The sequence below is a fragment of the Lissotriton helveticus genome, chromosome 7, assembly GCF_964261635.1.
Source record: "Lissotriton helveticus chromosome 7, aLisHel1.1, whole genome shotgun sequence".
NCBI classification, from domain to species: domain Eukaryota; kingdom Metazoa; phylum Chordata; class Amphibia; order Caudata; family Salamandridae; genus Lissotriton; species Lissotriton helveticus.
In genome coordinates this window covers 1,652,912,489-1,652,926,015 of record NC_136068.1, presented here as the reverse complement: position 1 = coordinate 1,652,926,015, position 13,527 = coordinate 1,652,912,489, and the positions used below count along the sequence as shown (strand labels likewise).

Below are 13,527 nucleotides of genomic sequence, written 5' to 3'. Positions count from 1 at the left end.
CCAGTCCACACACAATCCACCAGCCAAGCTAAGGGGCAGGTGGGCCTAAGAGTATAAATAAAATATTCACCCCCATAAAAGGGGAGCAACCCTTGCCCAAGAGGTCACTCCCCAAGACCAAAATGTAAGAAACCCTGGTGTCTGGTCGCTCCTCCCCCCCTTGAAGACAGATGGGCCTAAAACATACTGCTGATCTGCCACCCAAAGAGGGTAGAAATTGCAACAATCATCCTCCCATAAAGGGTTGCAACCCTTGTCCAAGGTGGCCTAGTTGCCATACAAAACAAAACACAGCCAATCTGCCCTCAGGGGGGCCAAATTAATGCTCCCCAAGGGGCAACTTCCCACAAACAAATCCCTAGCGGTCTAGTGGATCTGATTTTTTTTTTAAGTGATGAGATCTGCCCCCCAGAGGGGCACACATATTCAAAAACATTTGCCACAAAGGGGAGCAACCATTGCCCAAGGGGCCACTCCCCTTAAATAAATACCTGATGGTCTAGTGGGTCGGTTTTAAAATAAATGGCAAGATCCACCCCCCTGGGGGGCAGACACAGCCAAAAATATTGATCGAAAGGGGCGTGACAGTTGCCCAAGGGGCCACTCCCCAGAAATAAATCCCCAGTGGTCTAGTGGGCCCGATTTTTTTTTAAAATGGAAAGAACAGAACTCAAACACAAAAGCAGGTTCTGCGTGAATGCACAACATGGCATGAAGCAAAATAAGTTTGCATGGTAACTGGCAAAGTAGAGAGCAACCTGAAACATGCTCATGCTAACATAGGGAAAATGAAAATGAGCCTGCACTGGACATATGACACCCTCCACGTGGTCACGATGGTAGCACCAAAGTAATGACAGGGATCAAGAGATAAGCAAAAACAAAGCTTTTGAAGATCAGCTTTTTGAAGATCAGTTCAGTCAGGGAATAGCAATAAAAATGTAGAAGAGGGAAAAAAATATGTTTGTGTCAAGTCAAGTCAAGTCAAAGATCTTTATTCGGATTTGGAAGACATCCATAAAAGTACATGTAAAACACAACAATCATCCATAAAACACAATAGATCAATCATTTAAAAGCTAATAAAAGATGACATGATTTACCATCATTGTACATTACATAAAGTTCAGATATTAGGCAGAAATGATAATTTCAGAGAGTATACAAGGCCTAAGATGAAATTCACAACAATTAAAATCAATGCGTAGTCGATGGCTATGATATGTGCAAGAGAACAGCTACTTGTGCAAATAAGCAATGTGCAAACTGGGCAAGAAATAGTGCAAAACATATCAGATTATGTTCATTGATACTCGTGATCGAACAGCAGCTTTAAGAATGCAACTGACTCTGAAAATTACTTTGTCAGAGCGTAACATCAATAAATCTCCAAAAGCTGAATTCAAATTCGTCAGGGCAGTCTTTCGAAAATATGGGATTAAATAATGTTTAGTGTATTTTACATAGAAGCCACAAAAAAACGTAAAATGTAGGAGGCTTTGTTTCCAGCCTTGGTTACAGGGACAACTTAGGTTTTCCAAGTTTTTGTTGAAACCTAACGGGAAGCATAATAGATTTTTAATGCTCCCATCCCTAAACCGGAACAGCAGGCTCCTGTTCCATTTGCCCAGCTTTCTACACAGATAGCCTTGAGGCATATCATAAGGCCTGTCGCTTGGTGCCAAAAGGTATATGTACTTTATAATAGCTGGCTTTACAAACTCACTCTCTTCCCTCTCATTACTGTAAAGGTTGTACAAAGCCCTTTTTACTAAATTCTTGTGTGAGCGGTTTGTTTGGGGAGATGTAAATAAATGCCCCTGCTCCACACTTACTAGGCTTTTCTCCACCGCCCTGAGCCATGGTATATAATTGGCCCGCTCACTTTTTAGACAATCCAAAATAATGTCACGGGTCAGAGAGGCCGCTAAAATCAGCCATATTTTCAACCAAAACAGGGCGGGACTAGATCCTATAAAATCCTCTGTATACGCGAGATTCAATTCTCGGTGGCACACGTAAGTTGGGGCAGAAATACCCCCCCCCCCCCCCCCAAAACCTTCCTGCAAAATCTATTCTCCTCGATCTGTATGTTAGTACAATTCGAAGATCCCCCCCACCTCAGCACCATAGGTTCCTGTGGGTGAGCATTGGGTCTTATAGATTTGAAGCAGTGGTATAATAACCTCTGCATATTTAGGTTGACGGAGGGAGGTTATAGCAAAATGAGGTTGCCATGAACCACAATCAGAGAACAACAGGCCTGGATATGGAAAGGTGCATGTGCTTTTTAAAACATTATTCCCTGTCAGAATTCGGTTGATTTTATGTTTTTTTGGGGCCACAACACATTATAAATGATTTATTAAAATTTGTGCAAAGGCCAAGATCTGCCATATACGTGACAAATCCTGAAATTAAGGTACGCAGTGCATTGGGTGTGCGGCCCATAAGTACCGCATCGTCCGCATAAAGAATGGCGGGAAGTGGTCTACCATTTACATACGGAACATATCTTGTTAACTTGCACACAGGACTACTTAATTCATTTATATACAAGATAAAAAGCATGGGGGCCAGGACACAGCCCTGTCTGACCCCCCTGCCAATTAAATATCACTGGAGACTTCACCATCATTATTCAAACGAACTCGGGCTTTCAAATCACTATGTAGGTGGGCCAAAAAATAAACCAAGGGTTCATCTAAACCATAATTCAACAAAACAGACCATAAACGAGAACGGTTAACAAAATCAAAGGCTGAATTTAAATCCATAAAACCTAAATACAAAGGGGATTTTTTGGCAAGGGTGTATTTAGCCATTAATAGATTTAAATGTAGGCATTGCTCCACAGTTCCCACATTGCTTCTAAAACCTAACTGACATGGGTGTAGAATAGCATTGTCCTCTGCCCAAACTCTAATCCTATTGAAGATGACCCGACCTAAGATCTTCAAGGTGTTATCTATTAAAGATATCGGGTGATAACACCCGGGGTCCAATCTATCGCCTTTTTTGAAAATAGGCACGATAATGTTATTTGACCATGTTACTGGGACTGGAGTATGTGATAAATTATTGAAGATGTTACACAATAAAGGAGCCCAGAAGTCAGGTTCTGATTTAATTTGGTCGATGGATAAACCATCGGGCCCTGGAGCTTTATTCCCCGCGCTTTCTGAGATGGCATCTTCCACCTCCATTATAGTGATGTTCAATGTGGTTAGGGGGGGAACAATACCTGTGGAATTAAGTGGTGCCTCATAGATTTTTGAAAAATGGTCCACCCACACATCCCCAGGTTACAATTTATGGGGGTGATATTTGTTCCCATTGATCTTAAGTTCTTGACTTCGCTCTAGAACCCGGTGACATCTCTCAATGACGCTGTGCGCACGAGGGAATCCCAATGTTTTTTTAGTAACTCCTCTGATCTTATATTTAGAGCGCGTTTGTAGCTAGACCTCAGTCTCCTCACCACAAACTGATCCCGTGGATCTGCTGTGAGGGCAGCCCTAAGTTCCCGATTAGCATTGGAACATGAAGTATTAAACCACCTTGGTTGTTTATGGTTGGTGGTTAAGGCTGGTTTAGAAATCTCCTTTTTTATAGCCTTACAAAGACCTATGAAGGCCTCAACAATATCATGTCCGGAACTATCGGTGGATAGACAAACAGACACTAATAAGGGGTACTTTTTAATAGTACGAGTTAAAACCCATTTATTATCTATCCCCCTCCAGACCACCCTGAGTTTATCTGTGGATGCCATTAGATTTTGTGCCCCGATTTCTCTCTGGTTCCCCTGTTTTTTGATGAATTTAAGACTAATTAAAATCGGGTAGTGATCACTATATGGAACACTAGCAACTTCAGCATTTAATAAGAGGTCCCCTAGCAAAGAGGATATAAATACATAATCTATTGTGGTAGACCTTCCACGACCTACATAGGTGGCCTCAGGTTAGTTATTCACGGTAATGTTTGCCTTCTCCATAACATTAACTAGATCACGTGTGGACAAATGGTTGAGCAATTCTTCTCCTCTTTTGCAACTAGGGGTTCTTGTATAAATGTGAGCATTGAAATCGCCTCCTATACAAATACAATCAAATTTACCATATTTATGTCCATCAACAATTTCATCAATAAAATCAAATAATCTTATAAAATTAGCATTAGGATGAGTTGTGAAATCATTATTATAAAAATTGATTAAACATAGCTTTATCCTGCTAGTGTATATCAACGCCAGAAAATCCTTATTGTTAATGAGCAGTTTTTAAATCTTTACTTCTGCCATAATCCTGACCCAAATAGATAGGCCCCCACTAGGTCGGCCCATGGTCGGGGTGGGTACAATTTGGTTATAACAACTATACCCTTCATGCAGCAGTGGGCTGGTACACCAGGTTTCCTGGAGCATTAGGACATCGAAGTTACTAACCCAATCTATCCACTCCTTAATTTTCATTTTTGCGTTAAGACCAGCGATGTTTAAACTCAGAAGGGTCAGGTCGTCGTATGGTATGGGCGTAATGGTGCCCTGTGGGGATGTTAAGTGTTTAGATGGTAACATAGGCACTCTTAACCCATTCGGCACCATTACATTGGGTCAAATTGACAATTCTACCACAGGGTCGATTACATTCAGCTGATCGCTGGCTGCTATGTCAGAGAGGATAGGTGATAGTGGTCAGTCCAAGGTGCCCAGCTCAGGTAGTACACTATATCTATTAAATAATGGATATGGTGGTGGGGCTTGGCTAAATGATCTCTGAGGGGGCCTATAAAAGTAACCCAATGATAGAGGGGTTATAACCGTTCTTGGGCCAGGGTAGATGTTATTGTTGCTGAGTATGTATTTGGCTGTACCAGGGTGATGAAAATTAATTACGATGCAATCACCGTTAATGTTCTTAAACAGGGGACCGACCCAACTTGTTCGGCGTGCTGACAGGATTTTGTTCGAGATGTCTTGACCTACCCCTCTATGTTTACACAGCCAGTCAATGCATTTGTTATTCAACTGGACCCAGGACTCTCCTTGGCCCTCCTTAAGTGGTGGTACGCCTGCTAAGATTAAGACGTAAGGGCATGCGTCTGGGGGTAGGTGAAGGTCAGGTCCCTGGGATTTTGTGGGCCTAATAGCGGCAGCTTGTTCCTTATCAGGGCCAGTTTTAGATTGTACTCCTGATTTAGTGATGGCTGGGGTAGTGCCACCCTTAGGTATGCCGCTAACCGTACTGATGGAACAGGAGGACCCGGCTGCTACTGCCGAGGTGTGCTGTGGTTTCGTGGCAGTTTGGATATTCCCAACGGTGTCACTCCTGGGTGAAGCACTAGATATTGGTGTAGTACTGCTAATAATATTGGGCCCACCACCCATAATAATCTTACTAGCAGACTCCAGATCTTTCAATAGGCGATCTCCCCTCATTAGATCAAGACTAATCACCCCTTTCCTTTTTGCGTCTTCCTTTTTTACAAGGTTTTCCAATCTATCCAGTCTTTTAAAAATAGTATTAAACTGTTTGGTCATTTGACTTTCCATTTGTTTAAAAATTGTATCGACAATAGTCTCAATGAGATTTCCGTTCGTTTTTGGTTGGATAATACTTTCAACTAACGACTCAGTCTGTGTGCAGGCAGAAATATGTCCTTCTTTTAAGATAATTTTTGGGGATGCAACAGGAACCACGTCATCATGTTGCGTAGACTCATTAGTGTCAGTACCGCCCCCTGGTAGTTCCTTGTTCCCTTTAGACCACATACTCTGTGGGGTCGGCTGGCTCTTATTGCGAGGTGGTTGCTTCCTCTTGTTTACTGTTAATTTGGAGGCGCCTCTTTTTCTTTTCTCACCTCCAGACTTGTTGCTCGGGGTCAAGGGGACAATAATAGTTTGTACAACAGGGTCCGGCAAAGAGTCAATAATAATGGTAGAACTGCTACCCCCCAGCAACGGTACCAACAGATTGACAGGCAGGGTAGGTTTCATAACTGTAACGACAGGTGAAAGCGGGAGGGCATTATTGGAATGTGCTTTTAATGGCTCTGGTTGTGTATTTGCGAGAACCATTGACATTATCCTCTCGGTGTAGGCAATTTCATTTGTTACCATATCAAAAGCATTTTCAAACATGCTTTCAAATGAAGGCGGGAGAACTGAAGATCCCTCAGGTGCCTGTGTCACGGTGCTAATATTTTGTTTCCCCATTGTGAATTTTAATCTTTCGGACTCACCTAATGTAGCAACATTAGAGGGGTGGCCCGCCCGACCACTGATGACCTATGAGGGCCTAAGAGGGCCCACCCTTTGCCCGGGCTTCACCCGGTGTCCCGCGAAGCTGGAGTGAGGCCTGCTTTATGCGCCGCCCGGCGCGATGGTGTGGCGTCTGTCTGCCGCTGAGGGAGCCAGGAAATGTAGTCTTTACTGCCCCCCTCTGCACTGCGGCCGCGGGAGATGATCACTGCGGCGGCGGGAGGGAGACGAAGTGAGCCGGGAGTCCGAGGTGCAGAACCCAGGGTCTAGCAATGTTTGTGTCATTGTAAACCAATAAAGCGTGCTGCTGATATGCAAAATGTGGGATGCCAAGTGAAAAGCCAATGATTCCAATAACAAATCTGAACCTTTCAAGGTAAATATATCAGCCATCTAATTGAACCGGTCAAAGAAACAAACATGTTCTTCAGTGCCAGTTGTTGATAAGACCATCATGGAGCAACAAGTGTTTTGATGAAACTGAGATCCAGAAGATGCTATGCCATCAAGCAGGTACCATTTCCGGGCCAATGGCCATAACACTGGGTTATGAACAAGTTGCAACCCCAAAGAGCAGTCATTAAGGGACTAATCAACAGTTCGGAATCAAGGGCAGCTTGTAATGGCATAAACAGACTGACATCCAGAGCCCATTAAAATGGGCTACGGATGCAATGAAACACAAGTTACACACACGTGAAGTAAGCATAGTGGAAGGTTAAATAAAACATAGCATGTGTTCTCAGTACAGCTTCAGCAATGCCTAGCCTGGAAGGAACACAGAGGGAGCATCGATTGCAGAAGAGAAAGAACAGCAGGATAATGCCCAAAATGAGGACAAGCAGCATCGGAAACCCGCGGAACATGCTGGATGAAATGGAATGTATGAAAGCTGATATTGCTCCAAAAATAGGTTAAAAAGACATCACGAAGCCGGAGCCCACAAGTTCAAAAAGTGTGCCAGATCAGTGGTGTCAGAAGCATAAAACATTTGATGTATCCATTCACTGAAATTGTGAGGGAAATTTGGGTTTGACTATGACTGTACTTCACTATAAGTTCTTGCCACCTGCTCTTGCGAGCTGAAGTGAGAGCCACTTCCTGTGGAAACAACAATGCTTTTAGTCTGCTTAGCTTTTTGAAATCAGTTTTAAAAGTTGGAATGAAAGGCCCTAATGAACTATCTACTTTTCTGTGAAAAGGGAGAAACAGGACATTGCTGTAGCAAGTGACTGACTGGGAAATGGACAACACATTTGGGATTCTTGCCCACAGACTGCAGCAGTCCTGATTATTAAGGACAAGATAGCCTCAAATCGAAAGAAATGTGAGAGTGGGATTAACATGAGTTCCTTTTAAGTAACAAGGCAAATTAGGGGCAGACAAATTAGATTACCAGTTGGCCAATAAGGTAATAACTGGCAGTGGATTCACATTCCTCCCCTATAAGAACAACGTATCTTTCAGCCCATTGACAATAATATGTAAATGAGAGGGACCACAAATCATGTATAGAACTGCTCACAAGGGATTCATATCTACCTATTGGGAGATTTTTCATAAAGGCAGTGAACTGAAAGGTCGAGAGGGGCAACAAAATAACCCAGTGTATTAACCAGACTGCTGAAAGTGTTTCCGCTATAGTGAAAGGAAGTTGTTCAAGTTTCTCTATGTGTAACATGGTGTAATTAACATATTTCATTGCCATTGATTGTTGTTTATTTGTTAAATTAAAGGGTAACAACAAAGCAGTAGTATTGAGATAATGCCAAAGAACACACCTATTCTTACGTTTTTCTAGTGACCGGCCAAATTGCATAATTGATGAGTTGAGTCTGACCATGATACAACACAGCTACATCACTTTTCCCAATTCAAATGACAGATGATACAATATTATCTAAGCTATACATATGAGATGACAAAGTATTGATATTGTTGTCTACTACAACAACCACTTCATCAAGATGATCTTAATCAATTTAGCGTAAACATACTGCAGCTTCTATATGGGATAAGTTCCAAATTTCATTATAAGAAGCATAAACAAATTGTTTGGAATGGGGAGATTTTAGATACAGTAGAAAGTCGGACAGTGTCGTGTTTTCTGACAAGAGGGAAAGATGTTGTTTCACTGCAGATAATGTGGAATGTTCTTACTATTGTTGGCATAGTTTACCCACGAAGTAAGTAATAACAGTGTTATGGAGCGTGGATTATAAATATTGGGGATCAGGTCTATTTGATTTGAACCCAGATGTGGAGTTTAATATATGCGCATGACAAACATTAGTGTCTACTTGCCATACCAACCACCCACTTGTAGCAATAACTAAAGAATTAAAGATACCATTTTGTATCATACTAATTTGTGCCAATCCCAGACAAGTAGTCTATTGAAATGTGTCATTTATAAAAATAATTTGTGTAGGTATGATACATGCACAAAATAGAGGTTCTGTACCTTGGACTTGCCAAGACTTAGTGCCCCAAATCGATTTCAAGTCACTGTTGTCTTTCCAATAATCATAGCCTATCAAGGCTAGGTCCTCAATAAAGGATGCTGTATAGATTAGCTTGATTTGAGTAAGTATATATTTCTTTGAAGATAGTGGGAACCAATTTAAAATAGTATGATTTCAAGTCTGAAGCATTATATCCGATGAAATATGTAAACTTAATCTTTTGTGTTATTGAGCTACCCTGAGGTGGAATTGGGCAATGCACCCATTGAGTATAATTATATTGGGGATGCTGTACATTGTTCTATGCAAAAAATGATGTCCATAATGTTGGTAATAGAACAATTTTGCATAGTTTGCAGAATTTCCTCAGAGACAATGTAATATTGCAATGCAGAACACATGGAATTCACATTGTCAACATCTAAATCACCCGAATGCAACCCAGGCACTATAACATTACCCATGGAAACTCGGAACGCAAATGGTATCTGCAAGGTATCCACAGGACAGAATACATTGAATGGTAATATTACCACACACAATTCCATCTGTGACTAGGACCACTGAAATGTTAATAAGGGACTGGTTTCGTTTTATTTAATGTGAGGAAGATGTGGGGCCAGCACTCCATCGACCAGTTCTGCAGAAGAACGTTCTCACAGGTAATGGCTGTTGATCAAAAGAAAAGAACTGTGACAAATCCAATCCTCATGAACAAAAATACCATTGAAAATACAATCCAGATTTGTATCTATGGTGGAACCAGATAAGTGTATTTTAACAAGGAGATTAAAACCCAAATCTGGTCTAGTGGTGGAGGCAAAATAAAAGACAATGAAGTACTGTCTGAGGAAGAGTTATCTTGATCGAACAGTCAGAAGGACTCAGCTGGAATAAAGTAGGCTGTAATTCTGGATGGAAACTTGAGGCATGCACTGCAGAAGTGGCCTCAACTGGCAGGTCAGAATAAACAATGTGCATTATGAAGTGTGAAGAAGCTGTAACAGGAACCATGTCAACTCAAGACTCGATATGCCTCTCATGCAGCCAGGGACAATAATCAAGGATTGTCTTCCCTGGCTGTAAAGCAACATTCTGCATTGGAACACCTCTAGGAATACTAATTAGGATTGGCACTATGGTATAACTTGGCATGTTCAATGGAACCATAACAATTTTGTTTGTATCCTGGAACTGGAGGCAAAATCACAGTGCAGGTACCTTGAAGACTAAGCACTGGAACAGGAGCACAGTAGAAGAGTCCGAATTATTTCTTGATAGCCACCTTTTGAGAACCAGATCACCAACTTTGGTAAGCAAGACAGAAACAGGAATCCAAATCTTTGAAATCAATTGGAGAGTCGAAGACAAATGACAACCATAACATCATGGCACTTTTTGTAGATCTTGCAAAACAGCACAGTGGTTATCTACATCAACGGTTTCGGTTGATGCCACAGTGTCTAGACCATCAAGGTCTGGAACATACATCTTGTAACTAAAGAGCATTTCAAACGGGGTCCGCCCACCCAGAGATATTTCATGAAGGTTTTTAGGGGTTCATTGAACCCCATAACAATGAGTTAACCAGCCACTTCCTGTACTTAATACCCTTGCAGTTAAAGACCGTTTTGAGGCACGGTTCATCCGCTCCACAAGAGATTTGCCATTTGGCCTAAATAGAGACAAGAGATGCACCTGCACCCCCATGGATATCATTGTATGCCTTAGAGGCAAAAGCTGGACCCTGGTCTGAATAGAAAGCGCCACCAGCATAAGTTCTGACAAAGACCTGCAAATCCTTAATACCAGTTCACATTTCTGCCAAGCTCTGTGGTCAGACCCAGAGGAACAAGAATCCACTGGAACGAAAATAAATTTGATGGCATTATCAGTAAGAACAGGACCTAAATGATCAAGATAAATACAGCCATCGCTGATTGGAAATATATAGATATTTCTGTAGTGAACGGGGCACACTAGAACCCTTAATTTGTTGACAAACGTCACAACATAGGACATATCAACAAGCTTGCTGGTATAAGCCTCCCCACCAATAACGTTGCTGTAAGAGGGAAATGGTGGCAGCAAATACTACATGTGCATAAGCTATACCTTGATGAGCAGGCACTATTAAAGAATGTCTGCGGATCACCCACACCTGGAATGGTCACAAAGGAAACTTTGTCAGAAGTCAACTGTTAAGAATACTTAGAAGCAAATCCTCAAGGGAAAGCAGTACCATCCTGAGATGGAGCGATGTCAGAAAGGATGTCATTATCAGTTTTAGTGATCGAACGATTAACTGCGGCTACATTAGTTTCAACTGCTGCATATTTGCCTGCTTCATCAGCCAGTGCATTTCCAACAGCATGCAGACCTGCACGTTGATGGCCCAATGTATGTACTACATGTGTAAGTGGTAGGCCACAACCCAAAGTGTTTTATGCTTTATTGTGCTACCTTTAGAATCCTTTTGTTTCCAAAACTGCAAATTGTCATTAAAGCATTGTATACAATAAAAAGAATCACACAACACAAGGGTGGGTTACTCAGGATCAGAATGCTCAAGATCCAAAAGCAAAGTTCTCAACTCGGCCAACTGTGCTGTAAAGTTGCAACAAAACTGAGTATGAATTAAACCGGATTGGAAAATTCCTTCAATCACAGTGCCTACAACAATAGTGCGAGCTGCATAGTAAGTATGCTTAGGAGCAATGACCGCTTAATCTGAACCATCAGTGTAAATGATACATGTATCCTGATAAAGAGGAAGGATTGAAGACGGCAAAAGATGAACATGTTCATATTGAAGAAATTCTTGCGTTTGCAAGGAAGGGTCAAAACATCCACAGATATTAAAGATATAGCCCATTGAATCCAACATGGGTGAAGGGCTTTAGAATTATTAGCCTTTGTGACTGCCTCTAAGGAAGCACAGGTGAAATGACAAAGATGTGTTTACTTTGAGGGACATGCCATTCTTTCAGTATGGCCATCTGCACAGAAATGAAAAAGAATTCAGTAGAAGAAAAACGCATCCCAGCAGGAGTGTACAGTGGGAACAGTGTCTATCTCATTTAGCGTGAAATTATTAAAACCAATTGCATCCAGTGCTATCCGGATGACCAAATTGATGGTATTAAGCCTTGTCTGTAAGAACTGTGTAGCAAGTAGAACAACTGTAACTCATGTAAGCCCACAGTAAGGTCCTGAAGCCAAGAAGAAGCGTAAACTTTTGGGTGAATTAAAGCATAAAGAGGTTTCATTCGTTGAGCTAAATCAGGAATGTAAGTCCTACAAACAAGAAGAGACTGCAATTTCTTGACGGCAGAAGGGGGTTGTAATTGTGAACATTTCTCTAAAAAAGGAAGAGCCAAACCTCTACCCTTATTGGTTAAAACATAACTAAGAAAATGCATAGCAAGAAACGTAATGTGGGACTTTGCAAAACTTAACTTGTAACCAAGTTCAGCAAATCGAGTAAAAATGCGATTCACTCTCGTCAAATGAGAATTTAGTTCATCATTGGTAAGGTATATGTCATCGACAAATGACAAAGAATCAGTATCAATGTTAGATAGAAGGGACCAAATTTATGCCCATGCTATAACAAGCGTTGAGGAAATGCTGCATGGCAACGTGCCGGAATTGCAACTGGTTGAGCCATATGGAAAAGAAAGGGATTCAATTGATAGCACAAAAGAGGGTAAAAACCTTTTTAAAGTGAAGCTTGAAAAACCTACCACAATATAAAGTTCCTACAAACTGAGGAGGCAAAGCCCCCTCGCCACAGTTGTCTCCTGGAAATGGTGCAACGGTAATGAGGACATACCTAAAGAACAATGGTTCTAGTGTGGCCCAAAGCGTCCTAAAGCAAAAGGGGTGACCCAGAGAGGGGCACTGTTTTTTTATAAATGAAATTAATTCAAAAGGGAGCAACGGATAGAATCTGTCAAGGTTCATGTAGGTCAAGAGATGACAGAGTTTTATTTGAGAAAAACAAATTACGGTGCTCACATAATAAGTAAAAAAAGCGCGGTGTGCAATAGTGATAGTGGAACAACAATACAATATAACTCCATAGATGATTTATACATATTATGTGGAGTTCACGTTGTGGGGCGGTCAATGGCGTTTCGAACCCAATTATTGGGGTTCATCTTCAGGTCAATAATGAGCTAGTGACTTATTTGTGAAACAATCATATGTTACGCTGGGCAGCTGGGCAGTGCTTAGATCCACCTGGGCAGTTACAGTTTCTTAGAGGAGTTGACAGGGCATTAAATGGGTGCCTGAAGACGAGCAGCCGGAGACGTCCTGCTGCTGCTGGAGCTGGCTGGTTGATGCATTCACCAGCCTCCTCTAAGAAACTGTAACTACCCAGGTTTGCTCTCACACTCGTACTTGTCCACAGTAAAATTATTATTATTTTTTTTTTTTTTTTTATTGGGCAGAGCATAGGTAAGAAAAATACAATACACAGTCAATTTAAATGATGGAAACATTTACAAACCATTTAAAAGCTTCTTCTATTAACAACCGGATAAAAAGGAGGATTTTCGATACTGTCAAACTGGTAGCAGTCAATGTCATTGATAATAAATGATTAAGAGCAACGTGCAAAATCCGCAAAATTCGAGCATAAAGTGCAAGTGCAAACAGGAAAAAAGTGCTAGTCCTTAATAATACTTAATAGTGTAAAATCCGCAGAAAATATTCAACCTTATTAAGTGCGTTCATGACTATTAACTTAACCTAACCACACTTCAAGACTGCTTGAGAACGGTTTAGACA

General features: G+C 41.4%; 1 protein-coding gene across 1 annotated transcript in view; it reads left to right on the top strand.

Moving 5' to 3' along the window:
* The window catches only part of LOC144767592 (IgGFc-binding protein-like), a 246,147-nt gene that overhangs the window by 209,919 nt on the left and 22,701 nt on the right, over nt 1-13,527 (top strand). The gene's annotated exons all lie outside the window — the stretch shown is intronic.